At 38.3% G+C, this 15,000-nt stretch overlaps 1 non-coding gene across 1 annotated transcript in view; it reads left to right on the top strand.

Moving 5' to 3' along the window:
- The window catches only part of LOC123257785, a 3,948-nt gene extending 957 nt beyond the window's left edge, over positions 1–2,991 (top strand). Inside the window, exon 1 of the ribosomal RNA XR_006507891.1 lies at positions 1–2,991. This exon is cut by the window's left edge and continues 957 nt beyond it. This is a non-coding gene — a ribosomal RNA (large subunit ribosomal RNA).
- The last annotated feature ends 12,009 nt before the right edge of the window (positions 2,992–15,000 follow it).

The raw sequence follows: 15,000 nt of genomic DNA, 5'->3' as shown, positions 1-15,000 counted from the left end.
CTAACTGGAACGTACCTTGAGCAGATATGCTGTGACCCGAAAGATGGTGAACTATACTTGATCAGGTTGAAGTCAGGGGAAACCCTGATGGAAGACCGAAACAGTTCTGACGTGCAAATCGATTGTCAGAATTGAGTATAGGGGCGAAAGACCAATCGAACCATCTAGTAGCTGGTTCCTTCCGAAGTTTCCCTCAGGATAGCTGGTGCATTTTAATGTTATATAAAATAATCTTATCTGGTAAAGCGAATGATTAGAGGCCTTAGGGTCGAAACGATCTTAACCTATTCTCAAACTTTAAATGGGTAAGAACCTTAACTTTCTTGATATGAAGTTTAAGGTTATGATATATTGTGCCCAGTGGGCCACTTTTGGTAAGCAGAACTGGCGCTGTGGGATGAACCAAACGTAATGTTACGGTGCCCAAATTAACAACTCATGCAGAAACCATGAAAGGCGTTGGTTGCTTAAAACAGCAGGACGGTGATCATGGAAGTCGAAATCCGCTAAGGAGTGTGTAACAACTCACCTGCCGAAGCAACTAGCCCTTAAAATGGATGGCGCTTAAGTTGTATACCTATACATTACCGCTAAAGTAGATGATTTATATTACTTGTAATATAAATTTTGAAACTTTAGTGAGTAGGAAGGTACAATGGTATGCGTAGAAGTGTTTGGCGTAAGCCTGCATGGAGCTGCTATTGGTACAGATCTTGGTGGTAGTAGCAAATAATCGAATGAGACCTTGGAGGACTGAAGTGGAGAAGGGTTTCGTGTGAACAGTGGTTGATCACGAGTTAGTCGGTCCTAAGTTCAAGGCGAAAGCCGAAAATTTTCAAGTAAAAATAAAATTTACTATATGTAAAAATTATATACTTGAATAATTTTGAACGAAAGGGAATACGGTTCCAATTCCGTAACCTGTTGAGTATCCGTTTGTTATTAAATATGGGCCTCGTGCTCATCCTGGCAACAGGAACGACCATAAAGAAGCCGTCGAGAGATATCGGAAGAGTTTTCTTTTCTGTTTTATAGTCGTACTACCATGGAAGTCTTTCGCAGAGAGATATGGTAGATGGGCTAGAAGAGCATGACATATACTGTTGTGTCGATATTTTCTCCTCGGACCTTGAAAATTTATGGTGGGGATACGCAAACTTCTCAACAGGCCGTACCAATATCCGCAGCTGGTCTCCAAGGTGAAGAGTCTCTAGTCGATAGAATAATGTAGGTAAGGGAAGTCGGCAAATTAGATCCGTAACTTCGGGATAAGGATTGGCTCTGAAGATTGAGATAGTCGGGCTTGATTGGGAAACAATAATATGGTTTATGTGCTCGTTCTGGGTAAATAGAGTTTCGATCATTTATGGTTGTAACTTGTTCCCCGGATAGTTAGTTACGTATCCAATTGTGGAACTTTCTTGCTAAAATTTTTAAGAATACTAGTTGGGTCAAACCAATTAGTTCTTATTAATTATAACGATTATCAATTAACAATCAATTCAGAACTGGCACGGACTTGGGGAATCCGACTGTCTAATTAAAACAAAGCATTGTGATGGCCCTAGCGGGTGTTGACACAATGTGATTTCTGCCCAGTGCTCTGAATGTCAAAGTGAAGAAATTCAAGTAAGCGCGGGTCAACGGCGGGAGTAACTATGACTCTCTTAAGGTAGCCAAATGCCTCGTCATCTAATTAGTGACGCGCATGAATGGATTAACGAGATTCCTACTGTCCCTATCTACTATCTAGCGAAACCACAGCCAAGGGAACGGGCTTGGAATAATTAGCGGGGAAAGAAGACCCTTTTGAGCTTGACTCTAATCTGGCAGTGTAAGGAGACATAAGAGGTGTAGAATAAGTGGGAGATATTAGACTTCGGTTTGGTATCGCCAATGAAATACCACTACTCTTATTGTTTCCTTACTTACTTGATTAAATGGAACGTGTATCATTTCCTAGCCATTATACGGATATATTTATTATATCTTATGGTATTGGGTTTTGATGCAAGCTTCTTGATCAAAGTATCACGAGTTTGTTATATAATCGCAAACAAATTCTTTAATGAGAGATGCATTTACTGTATTATTGATTTGAAAATTTGGTATAACTCCAATTACTCAGGTATGATCCAATTCAAGGACATTGCCAGGTAGGGAGTTTGACTGGGGCGGTACATCTCTCAAATAATAACGGAGGTGTCCCAAGGCCAGCTCAGTGCGGACAGAAACCACACATAGAGCAAAAGGGCAAATGCTGACTTGATCTCGGTGTTCAGTACACACAGGGACAGCAAAAGCTCGGCCTATCGATCCTTTTGGTTTAAAGAGTTTTTAACAAGAGGTGTCAGAAAAGTTACCATAGGGATAACTGGCTTGTGGCGGCCAAGCGTTCATAGCGACGTCGCTTTTTGATCCTTCGATGTCGGCTCTTCCTATCATTGTGAAGCAAAATTCACCAAGCGTTGGATTGTTCACCCATGCAAGGGAACGTGAGCTGGGTTTAGACCGTCGTGAGACAGGTTAGTTTTACCCTACTAATGACAAAACGTTGTTGCGACAGCATTCCTGCGTAGTACGAGAGGAACCGCAGGTACGGACCAATGGCACAATACTTGTTCGAGCGAACAGTGGTATGACGCTACGTCCGTTGGATTATGCCTGAACGCCTCTAAGGTCGTATCCGTGCTGGACTGCAATGATAAATAAGGGGCAATTTGCATTGTATGGCTTCTAAACCATTTAAAGTTTATTATTTATATTTTAAACGACAATGGATGTGATGCCAATGTAATTTGTAACATAGTAAATTGGGAGGATCTTTGATCACCTGGTGCCATGCTAGTTACATATGAAAACATTATTTAATACAATGACAAAGCCTAGAATCAATTGTAAACGACTTTTGTAACGGGCAAGGTGTTGTAAGTGGTTGAGCAGCTGCCATACTGCGATCCACTGAAGCTTATCCTTTGCTTGATGATTCGAAAATATATACACAAAGTGTTGTATATATATATTAATTATATATATTTTTTTTTAAATATATTTATTTATATATATATATATAACGCAGTGTGTATTGCACAGCGTTCGAGCGCTACAGGTAGCCAAATGCATCGTCATCTTATTAGTGACGCGCAAATATAAAATGTTGACAAGATGAATATGATATAAAAATATCATATATATAAAATGAAAAAAAAAATTTTTTTCATCAAAGTATAAGTCCGTAATATACGGACGGCGGGAGTTGTAATAACTTTTGCCTGGTAGCCCTTTGACTCGTCATCATATTAGTGACGCGCATGATTCAATTCATGAGATTCCTACTGTCCCTATCTAAACTTTTTTAAAAATATTAAAAATTTTTCCAAGTACAAAAATTTATGAATGGATTTGAATATACAAAATGTTAACACGATAATAATAATGTCTCTGCTGTATTGATAATATTAATATAATATTAAATCAACATATATATAAAATGAAAAAAAAAATTTTTTTTCATCAAAGTATAAGTCCGTAATATACGGACGGCGGGAGTTGTAATAACTTTTGCCAGGTAGCCCTTTGACTCGTCATCATATTAGTGACGCGCATGATTCAATTCATGAGATTCCTACTGTCCCTATCTAAACTTTTTTAAAAATATTAAAAATTTTTCCAAGTACAAAAATTTATGAATGGATTTGAATATACAAAATGTTAACACGATAATATTAATATCTCTGCTGTATTGATAATATTAATATAATATTAAATCATCATATATATAAAATGAAAAAAAAAAATTTTTTTCATCAAAGTATAAGTCCGTAATATACGGACGGCGGGAGTTGTAATAACTTTTGCCAGGTAGCCCTTTGACTCGTCATCATATTAGTGACGCGCATGATTCAATTCATGAGATTCCTACTGTCCCTATTTAAACTTTTTTTAAAAATAAAAATCAAAATAAAACTTTTCCAAATAACGAATATTAAAATATTTTTATATGGATATGAAAATATTAAAATATTTTTATATGGATATGAAAATATTAAAATATTTTTATATGGATATGAAAATATTAAAATATTTTTATATGGATATGAAAATATTAAAATATTTTTATATGGATATGAAAATATTAAAATATTTTTATATGGATATGAAAATACGTAGTATAAAAAATACCACATTTTACGAAAGCGTAGTCAAAAAGGTATATATTTTTTTTTTTTTTTTTGTTATTAACGGAGATTTTATTTAAGATCTGTCCTTAGAGAGAACAATAATTAAATAGTGTGTTGGTACCTTGGCTTGAAGAATTTTGGTTAACAATATATGGCTAGCCTATGAACATTTGTTTATATAGTTGTACCTTAACAATAGAAAATAAAAATGAAATTACATGTCATGTTTAGCTTAAGAAATTAAATTAGTTAGGTTGTTCCTTAACAATAGAAGATGAAATTACATGTCATGTTTAGCTTAAGAAATTAAATTAGTTAGGTTGTTCCTTGACTATGGTGAACTAATAGAGTAGCTTATTGTGTATCTTCTCCAAGGCGAAGATCCAATGGGTGAGTCCTTTTTAGTCTTCTTGTGGAGGCTACGTGAAGTCCTACTTGCTGCATACCTGTGAGAGGATGGAGCTGATCATTGTTGTCATTCTCTCGAACATTTTGTCCATAACTCTCTCGAGTAGGTTCTCCATCCTTGTCATAAAGGCTGCCATCTGGTCAGCTAGTGGCGTCTCGGTTGCTGTCTTTTGTTGCTGTTGTTGTGGCCAGGCTCCCTCTTTAGCTATATCGGCATAGCTTTTGGCTGAGGTGTCAACCGTTGGGTAGTTTTGTGCAGGTGGGAAAGCCAGTCGGCGTGACTGAGCTGGACGAGGTTCTTTAGGGGCCATGCTGGCCTTAGCTTTTTTATAGGCCGGGCAGCCTTTGTAGGAGGCAGGATGGGCCCCATGACAGTGGACGCATTTTGCCTTTTCTTCCTTGGTCTTTTTGCACTCGCTTGTGCTGTGATTTTCACCACATTTCACGCAGCGATGCGTCAGCTTGCAGTACCGCTGGCTATGCCCAAAACCTTGGCAACGATAACATTGCGGCACGTCGTGGAAATTTCTTGGCGGTTCAACTGTCACAACGGAGTGACAGATCCTTTTTACGTTGAACACATCTTTGTTGTTCGTGGAAGGTTCGAGGTTCACGAAGAAGATCGGTAGCGGGGTCTTCGAAATGTGCCCTATGGCATTGCGCACATCTCGGACTACGTAACCTTGGCGCCGGAAATCCTTCTTGATCTGGTCGATGTCGGTGGAATGATGTAGTCCTTTCACTACAATTCTGTAGGCTCTGTCCTCTTTATGCTGGAAGGTGTAGTACCTTTTTTCTTCACTGTCAAGTATGGATTTTAGGGCAGTATATGACTCCTTATCCGGCATCATAACCCTCACCTGATTGTTTCTGGCAGCTTTGTACGTGAAGTCTTTATCTTTGCCCAGAACGGCCTCAACACACGAAATTAGCCCGGCTATGTTCTCCACGTCTGGGATGAAAATCGGCGGTGGTTTGATCGTCTTGGGGGCTTTCCGGGGTTCCTCGTCCTTCTTCGACGTCGATGACTGATCGTCCATGTCGTCATCAGAATCGGATCCAAAATTTTCGTCATCATCTGACAGAAGGGCAAATGAGTTGTTCTTCAGCCTTGTCAAAAGCGCTCTGGCTGCCTCGCTGGTGCTGGGTTCGTCATCGTTTAGTTTTCTAGCAGACTTGCGCCTGACTTCTCCTGGTTCGGATTCGCTGGACATGTCGCTGATGAAGTTCGTAGAATTTGCCTTTTTTCTAGGCTGCTTCACTTTCGGGGATTGCCAGTTTTTGCCGGGTTTGTTCATGTTGATGGTTTGCCGCGACTTTGGGTTTTAAAAGTGCCCAAAGCGCAGCAGTTCCACTTATATAGATACGGTGGAGTTCGAGTTTGATCGCGTTAGAGTTAAAGTTCAACTTCGAACCTAATGTTCGAGACGCCAGTCCGTTCGAACTAAGATGTTCGAGGCGCTAGTTGTTTCGAACTTAAAATGTTCGACGCGTCAGTTGGTTCGAACCAAAATGTTCGACAAACCAGTTGGTTCGAACCGCAGGTTGGAGTTCGAGTTTGAGGCACAAGTATTAATTTCTGAGAAATGGCGGTTCTTGGAAAATTTTTCACACACGTGGGGGATGATTTTCACTAAGAAAAACTAATTTTCTGGGATAATCGCTATCCTTAGAGTGTCACTGTCACTAATTAGTTCGGCTTTTCAGTTTTATTCCCGCACAAGGGGCACTAAATTCCGAAGAATTCCGACGCGTATTTCACCACTTTGTGAAATTTTGTTCGTACACAGAAAAACTTGTTTTCTGTGGAATTATGAGTGTCACTGTCACTAAATTTAGTTCAATAGTTTAAACTAAATTTTTAACGCACTAATTATTAGTTTTATTCCCGCACAAGGGGCACTAAATTCCGATGAATTGAGTTCCGACGCGTATTTCACCACTTTGTGAAATTTTGTTCGGAGCGCACAGCAGGCACGTCTGCTCCGTTCGGAGGTTCGATCGCGACTAAAAAGAAAAAAAGGTATATATGGTAGGTGGTGTCAGCCTACCTATATAATATATGAAATATATTATATTAAATATATTAAACATTATTATATCGATATGAGCTAATATTGATATAAGTCCGCTATTTATATGAAAATAAAGAAATTATATGAATATAGAAATAATATTCATCAAATACTAAATATTAAAATATTTTTATATGGATATGAAAATATTAAAATATGGATATCTATCCGTAGTACAAAAAATACCACAATTTACGAAAGCGTAGTCAAAAAGGTATATATGGTAGGTGGTGTCAGCCTACCTATATAATATATGAAATATATTATATTAAATATATTAAACATTATTATATCGATATGAGCTAATATTGATATAAGTCCGCTATTTATATGAAAATAAAGAAATTATATGAATATAGAAATAATATTCATCAAATACTAAATATTAAAATATTTTTATATGGATATGAAAATATTAAAATATGGATATCTATCCGTAGTACAAAAAATACCACAATTTACGAAAGCGTAGTCAAAAAGGTATATATGGTAGGTGGTGTCAGCCTACCTATATAATATATGAAATATATTATATTAAATATATTAAACATTATTATATCGATATGAGCTAATATTGATATAAGTCCGCTATTTATATGAAAATAAAGAAATTATATGAATATAGAAATAATATTCATCAAATACTAAATATTAAAATATTTTTATATGGATATGAAAATATTAAAATATGGATATCTATCCGTAGTACAAAAAATACCACAATTTACGAAAGCGTAGTCAAAAAGGTATATATGGTAGGTGGTGTCAGCCTACCTATATAATATATGAAATATATTATATTAAATATATTAAACATTATTATATCGATATGAGCTAATATTGATATAAGTCCGCTATTTATATGAAAATAAAGAAATTATATGAATATAGAAATAATATTCATCAAATACTAAATATTAAAATATTTTTATATGGATATGAAAATATTAAAATATGGATATCTATCCGTAGTACAAAAAATACCACAATTTACGAAAGCGTAGTCAAAAAGGTATATATTTTTTTTTTTTTTTTTTATTAGCAGGGTACATTTTTATTTAAAACTGTCCTTTGCGGACAACCATTAAATTGTTTTACATTAACTTCACTTATAATTAGAAATACACGTAGATCTAGGTGATACTAGGCTAAAGTACATTAGACTAAGTTAACAATATTTAGCAGATGTAGGGCAAGAATTTTAGGAATATTTAGTGTGCGGGGCTATAAATGTAGGATGTATTTATTTTATCTTTATTGAGTTTGAGAGGCGAGGTCTAGTGGGTGCGTCCTTTGCAATCTTCTGGGCTGCTCTCTGTTGTCCAGCAAGGCGACGGCTGTCCGGTTTGGGTGATCATGGAGCCGCTGTCTGTAGCGCACGCTGCTTTTCTTAATTTCGTCCCTCACCCATGGGAACTTCAAGACCTCGTGGATGGTGATGTTGTCGTGGAAGGGGTGGGCCCCAGTGGCAATTCTCAACGCTCTGTTTTCCAGTGTTTGGATCATTCGCACATTCGATGACTTAGCAGTGCCCCAGAGCTGGATGCCATATGTCCAGATTGGACGTATAATGGCTTTATAGACAAGAAGCTTCGAAGACGTTCGGAGCTTCGATCTTCTGCCCATAATCCAGTAAAAGGAGCGAAGTCTCTCGTAGGCCTGTTTACGTTTTTTCTCAATATGCGGCCTCCACGTGAGTCTCCGATCGAGAGTGAACCCCAGGTAGTTGGGAGTGTCCACTTGTGGGATTGGGGAACCGTTTAGGTGGACTGTGGGGCAGTTGCCTGGGCGGAGAGAGAATGTGGTGGAGGTGGACTTCTCATTGCTGACTTCAATGTTCCACCGCTTTTGCCATCCGTTGAGCAGGTCTAGCTGTTGTTGCATGACGGCGGCAGCCTCTATGGCGCTGTCCGAAACGGTCAGAAATGCGGTGTCGTCAGCGTAGGTTGCAGCCATCAGGTCCCTGTTCTGTAGAACGGGGAGGTCAGCCGTGTAGAGGTTGTACAGCAGTGGACCAAGAACGCTGCCTTGAGGGACTCCAGCGTGAACCACTCTGAGCTCAGAGATGGCCTCACCGCATCTTACCGCAAACCTACGGTCTTCCAGAAAAGCCTTCAGAAATAAGAAGTATGGTTGAGGCAATGCTGTCTTGAGCTTGTAGAGGAGTCCGGGATGCCAGACCCGGTCGAATGCTTGCTTGACGTCCAGCATGACGGCCATGCAGTACTTTCTGGTTTCAAAAGCGTCCAGAATGTACTGCACGACCCTATGGCACTGCTCAGGAGTTCCATGTCGCCTCCTGAAGCCAAACTGGTGATCAGGGATCAGTCCAGCCTCGTCCAGTACAGGCAATGCTCTGCTCAAAAATACTCTTTCGAGTATTTTGGAGAGCATTGGAAGTAGGCTTATTGGACGGTATGAGGCGAGATTGGCTTCAGGTTTACCAGGCTTAGGTATCATGGCTACTTGGGCACGTTTCCATGAAGACGGAAAGTACCCTATCTCCATGCATCTGTTGTAAATCCTGGTGATGAGTAGGATGCTAGGAGGTGGCAGTAGCTTTAATGCAATCGCATTGATACCATCATCGCCCGGGGCCTTGGTGTTGCTCATGATGGAGATGAGCTCGGCTGTTTCCTCGGTTGTGACTGGACGAATCGGGTCGGCATCCCGGAGAGGCTCAGCTAATAGCCGGGCGGTTTCCGCTGCGTCCTCGGTTGAGCAACGACTGTGGGGCGTAAAGACCTCTTCCAGGTGTTCGGCGAAGGCGTTGGCCCTGTCAGTCTCCGATCTGCACCAGATGCCGTCGGCTCTTTTCACGGGTGGGATCCTTTTCAGGGGCCGTCTGATGCTTTTCGTGACCCGCCATAGGTTGTGCTGGGGGTCGCCTGGCTCAAGTTTCTCAACGAACCCGTCAAAAGCCTCCTTCCTTAGCCTCGCCAGCGTATCTGAGAGAAGTTTGCACGCTCTGTTAAGGGCGGTTTTGTCTAAGGGGTTCCTTGAGAGCATCCATACTCTCCGGAGTCGGCGTTTTTCGATCTTGAGCTCTTCGACTTCCGGGCTCCAGAAGTGGATGTCTTTGTCGGTTGCTCTTGGGCGGTTGGAGAGTCTCGGTGCAGCTACTGAGGCTGCTTGTTGGATTTGAGCGGTCATTGTTTCCACGGCAGTTTCGATGTCATGAGGAGAGTCAAGAGGCAGGCTGGGGTCAGTAAAGGTGATTAGGTGAGATTGGTACTTGCCAATATCCGTAGATTTAAAGATTAGCCTTTTACGGGCTGACCTGAGCAGAGCGGGGCTGTAGAGGGATACGGCGAAGGCGCTGTGGTCCGAAATGAGGTCGACCACTTCTCTGGTTTGAATTCCAGCAGAATCCAGTCCTCCTGAGATGACGAAGTCCAGCACATCTGGGATCTTATGAGGATCCGTAGGCCAGTACGTCGGTGCCCCTGTCCCGTGACAGCTAAGATTACGGGATTGTACTTGCCTGTACAGTGCAGTGCCTTTCGGGTTCCTGATCCTAGAGCCCCACCACGGGTGTTTGGCATTGAAGTCCCCGCCAATGATGAATTTGGGACCGAGACAATCAAGGAGCGAACCAAAGTCCTCGACGCTAACGCTGTGTTTGGGCGGACAGTAGGCAGCAGCAATGGTGATATCTCCGTTGGTGGTGGTGACTTGGATTTGGGCGCATTGAACCCACTCTTCTCTGATGGCAGGAAGGGCCTCATATTTGATGCTGCTTCGGATCAGAATGGCTGCGCCTCCACGACCTCTGCCGTTGGGGTGGTTGGCGGCAATGATGTCATAACCTCGGATTTTTAAGTATGATCGGGTGGTGAAGTGCGTTTCCGAAATTAGGAGAACGTCGGCTTGATTGGTCTTACAGTAAAGTTCGACTTCTGGCCTGGAACTAACCAGGCCGTTGGCGTTCCAAACTGTAATGTCTAGTCCCGCTTGCATAGCGAGCTGCAGATGGTGGCCATCATTTTGGTCATTTGGCTCATGACCTTCTCCATCATTCGCTCGAACATTGACTCCATCCTGGCCATTAAGGCATCCATCGGATTGCCTGTTGGACTAGGATCGGGATCGTCAAACTGTGGTACTCCACTTTTGGCAGCGCTGGCGTAGCTCAAGTTGGGATTGACTTTGCTGAAATGAGGCTGCTGGCCTCGTGGTACTGCCGGCTTTGGGGCGAACGCGCCTTTGGCCTTTTTGTAGAAAGGACAGCCTTTGTATGAGGCTGTATGCGGCCCATTGCAGTGGAGGCAAAGGGCTGGTTCGCTGGAGGCCTTGGTGCATTCAGCGGTGGGGTGGCGATCTCCGCACTTGACGCATCGGTGCTCCATTTGGCAGTAACGCTGGGTGTGGCCGAACGCCTGGCAACGATAGCATTGAGGAACGTCATTAAATTTTATTGGCGGCTCGACCGTGACAACAGTGCTGCATAGCCGTTTAATCTGGAATGCTTCTTTGTTATTTTTAGCGGGCTCGAGGTTGACGAAGAAGAGGTTCAGCGGCTTCTTCGTTCCTCTTTGAGTGGGATTGTATAAGTCCCTGACGTTGTGCCCATGGAGGCTGAAGCACTCCTTAATGTCATCCGGGTCAGTGGAAAAGTGAAGGCCTTTTACAACAACTCGGTAGGCGCGTTCGTCTCTGGGCTGAAAGGTATGATAACGCTTGTTGCTTTCGTTTAGAAATTGCTTCAATTTGGTATATGACTCCTTATTCGGAGTCATAACCCTTGTGGTGTTGTTCAAGCTGGTCTTGAAAGTGACGTCAACTTTGTCGCCAAGGGCGCTGGAGATGGCTTTAGACAGGGCTTTAATGTTGGTCACATCTGGTATAAAAATCGGGGGCGGCTTTATTTCCTTGGGGGTCTTCTTGGGAGCATCGGTCTTTAAAGCCGTTGAAGGATTTTCGCTTTCAGCTTCGGAGTCCGAAAGCTCATCGTCGTCCGAGAGAAGGGCAAAGGAATTACCTTGGAGTCTAAGCTTGGTCAAAAGCGCGGCTCTAGCTGCCGCGCTGGTGCTGGGTTTTTCTTCGCTGGGTTTCTTGGCCGACTTGCGCTTTACTTCTCCGGGTTCGGATTCGCTGGAATCGCTTCCGAAGACTTCGCTGGAGTTAGGCTTTTTCCTGGGCGGCTTAGCCTTGGGCGATCGGGGCGGCGCTTGCCATTCCATGGTGGTTTGCCGCGAATTCGGGTTTTAAAAGGGCCCAAATTCGCGCCAAGCTTTCCAGAGTTTGGAGAGCTTAAAAAGTTCTTTAAAGTTCTAAGCTTTGGGAGGTTCGGAACTCCGCTAAGCTTGCAGCGGTTCTTGTCTTTACTAAAGCTTAAAGCTTAAAGCTTGAAAGCTTTGAACTTTAAGCTTTAAGCTTGAAAGCTTCAATAAGCTTGGTAATTTTCCACGCACGTGGTTATTTTTGCGCACAGAAAATTGCGATTTTTCACAAAACTATGAGTGTCACTGTCACTATTTTTTATGCACTTGATTGCATTTAGGCTCCCACGCGGGGGACACTAAATTCCGTCTCTGTCGGTAAGGTTTTTGCGGTTTTATACGGTTCTCACACGGAGCACACACGGAGGCACGTCTGTTCGCTTCAGAAGCTCGATCGCGACTAAAAAAAAAAAGGGTATATATGGTAGGTGGTGTCAGCCTACCTATATAATATATGAAATATATTATATTAAATATATTAAACATTATTATATCGATATGAGCTAATATTGATATAAGTCCGCTATTTATATGAAAATAAAGAAATTATATGAATATAGAAATAATATTCATCAAATACTAAATATTAAAATATTTTTATATGGATATGAAAATATTAAAATATGGATATCTATCCGTAGTACAAAAAATACCACAATTTACGAAAGCGTAGTCAAAAAGGTATATATGGTAGGTGGTGTCAGCCTACCTATATAATATATGAAATATATTATATTAAATATATTAAACATTATTATATCGATATGAGCTAATATTGATATAAGTCCGCTATTTATATGAAAATAAAGAAATTATATGAATATAGAAATAATATTCATCAAATACTAAATATTAAAATATTTTTATATGGATATGAAAATATTAAAATATGGATATCTATCCGTAGTACAAAAAATACCACAATTTACGAAAGCGTAGTCAAAAAGGTATATATGGTAGGTGGTGTCAGCCTACCTATATAATATATGAAATATATTATATTAAATATATTAAACATTATTATATCGATATGAGCTAATATTGATATAAGTCCGCTATTTATATGAAAATAAAGAAATTATATGAATATAGAAATAATATTCATCAAATACTAAATATTAAAATATTTTTATATGGATATGAAAATATTAAAATATGGATATCTATCCGTAGTACAAAAAATACCACAATTTACGAAAGCGTAGTCAAAAAGGTATATATGGTAGGTGGTGTCAGCCTACCTATATAATATATGAAATATATTATATTAAATATATTAAACATTATTATATCGATATGAGCTAATATTGATATAAGTCCGCTATTTATATGAAAATAAAGAAATTATATGAATATAGAAATAATATTCATCAAATATTAAATATAAAAATATTTTTATATGGATATGAAAATATTCATATATATACGACATATATGAAAATATATGAAGTATATGAGAAATTTGACGGAGGGAGAAAATGTATAGATAAATGACCGGTTTTACGTAAGCTGTGTCAAAAAGGTATATATGGTAGGTGGTGTCGGCCTACCTATATAATATACAATTATATATTATATTTGTATAAATTATATTATTAAGATAATATAGTTGAAACGTAAGTGTTATATTAATATTTCATTAATATGACAAGTTTCCAAATATTATCGTTAAACTCTGGAGCTTTTAAGTAAGCTGTGTCAAAAAGGTATATATGGTAGGTGGTGTCGGCCTACCTATATAATATATTAAATATATTATATAAAATATTAAATTGAAAATATTAAAATATTTTCATATGGAAATGAATATATATTGAAATGAATGTTTTAGTATATATAAGTCATATAAATGATAAAAGTATTCTGATGAGTATTTTTAGGTGAGAGGGAGAAGATATATAAATACCACACTTTACGAAAGCGTAGTCAAAAAGATATATATGGTAGGTGGTGTCGGCCTGCCTATATAATATTAATATTAAAATTTATATTATATGGATATATTTAAAATACCAAAATGAATGCTTTTAAGTGAGGGGGAGAAGATATATAAATACCACACTTTACGAAAGCGTAGTCAAAAAGATATATATGGTAGGTGGTGTCGGCCTGCCTATATAATATTAATATTAAAATTTATATTATATGGATATATTTAAAATACCAAAATGAATGCTTTTAAGTGAGGGGGAGAAGATATATAAATACCACACTTTACGAAAGCGTAGTCAAAAAGATATATATGGTAGGTGGTGTCGGCCTGCCTGTATAATATTAATATTAAAATTTATATTATATGGATATATTTAAAATACCAAAATGAATGCTTTTAAGTGAGGGGGAGAAGATATTTAAATACCACACTTTACGAAAGCGTAGTCAAAAAGGTATATATGGTAGGTGGTGTCAGCCTACCTATATAATATACAATTTTATATTATATTTATATAAATTATATTATTAAGATAATATAGTTGAAACGTAAGTGTTATATTAATATTTCATTAATTTGACAAGTTTCCGAATATTATCGTTAAACTCTGGAGCTAGGTTAGTAAAAAGTTACTTTTTCTTTCCTAGCGTCTATATGAAGTTATATTAAATTTTATTTAATTTAATTTTCATATGTGTATATGATGATGATATTATTATATATTATTATTATATGCATACATATTAAACAAAATATATATTAAAATATTAAAACTTTTGAATATGTAAGTGCTTAGTTTTATATCATATAAAACTAAACTAATTTACAAAGAAATTAAATTTTAAATTTATTATCAAATTACAATTGTTATAATATTATTATAATATTAAACAAATATATATATGTGAATATATACAAATTGTTGTATGTGAATATAAAAAGATATTTTAGAATTAAATATATGCATAATATGTAATATATTAAATAAAGGCTAAAAACAATAGAGTAGCAATTATACCATGTAAAAAGACCACACAATGTTTTTAATAAACAAAAGAAAAACCCGGTTACACGTCCCAGCCGGGTTTAAGAAAGCCAAAATTAAAATATATATAAATATTCTATATATATTTATTTTATAAAGAACGAATATTGAATGCCATTTAATAATTGGCCAAATT

This window comes from Drosophila ananassae (genome assembly GCF_017639315.1).
Source record: "Drosophila ananassae strain 14024-0371.13 chromosome 4 unlocalized genomic scaffold, ASM1763931v2 tig00000061, whole genome shotgun sequence".
NCBI classification, from domain to species: domain Eukaryota; kingdom Metazoa; phylum Arthropoda; class Insecta; order Diptera; family Drosophilidae; genus Drosophila; species Drosophila ananassae.
This window is presented reverse-complemented; position numbering and strand designations above follow the sequence as displayed.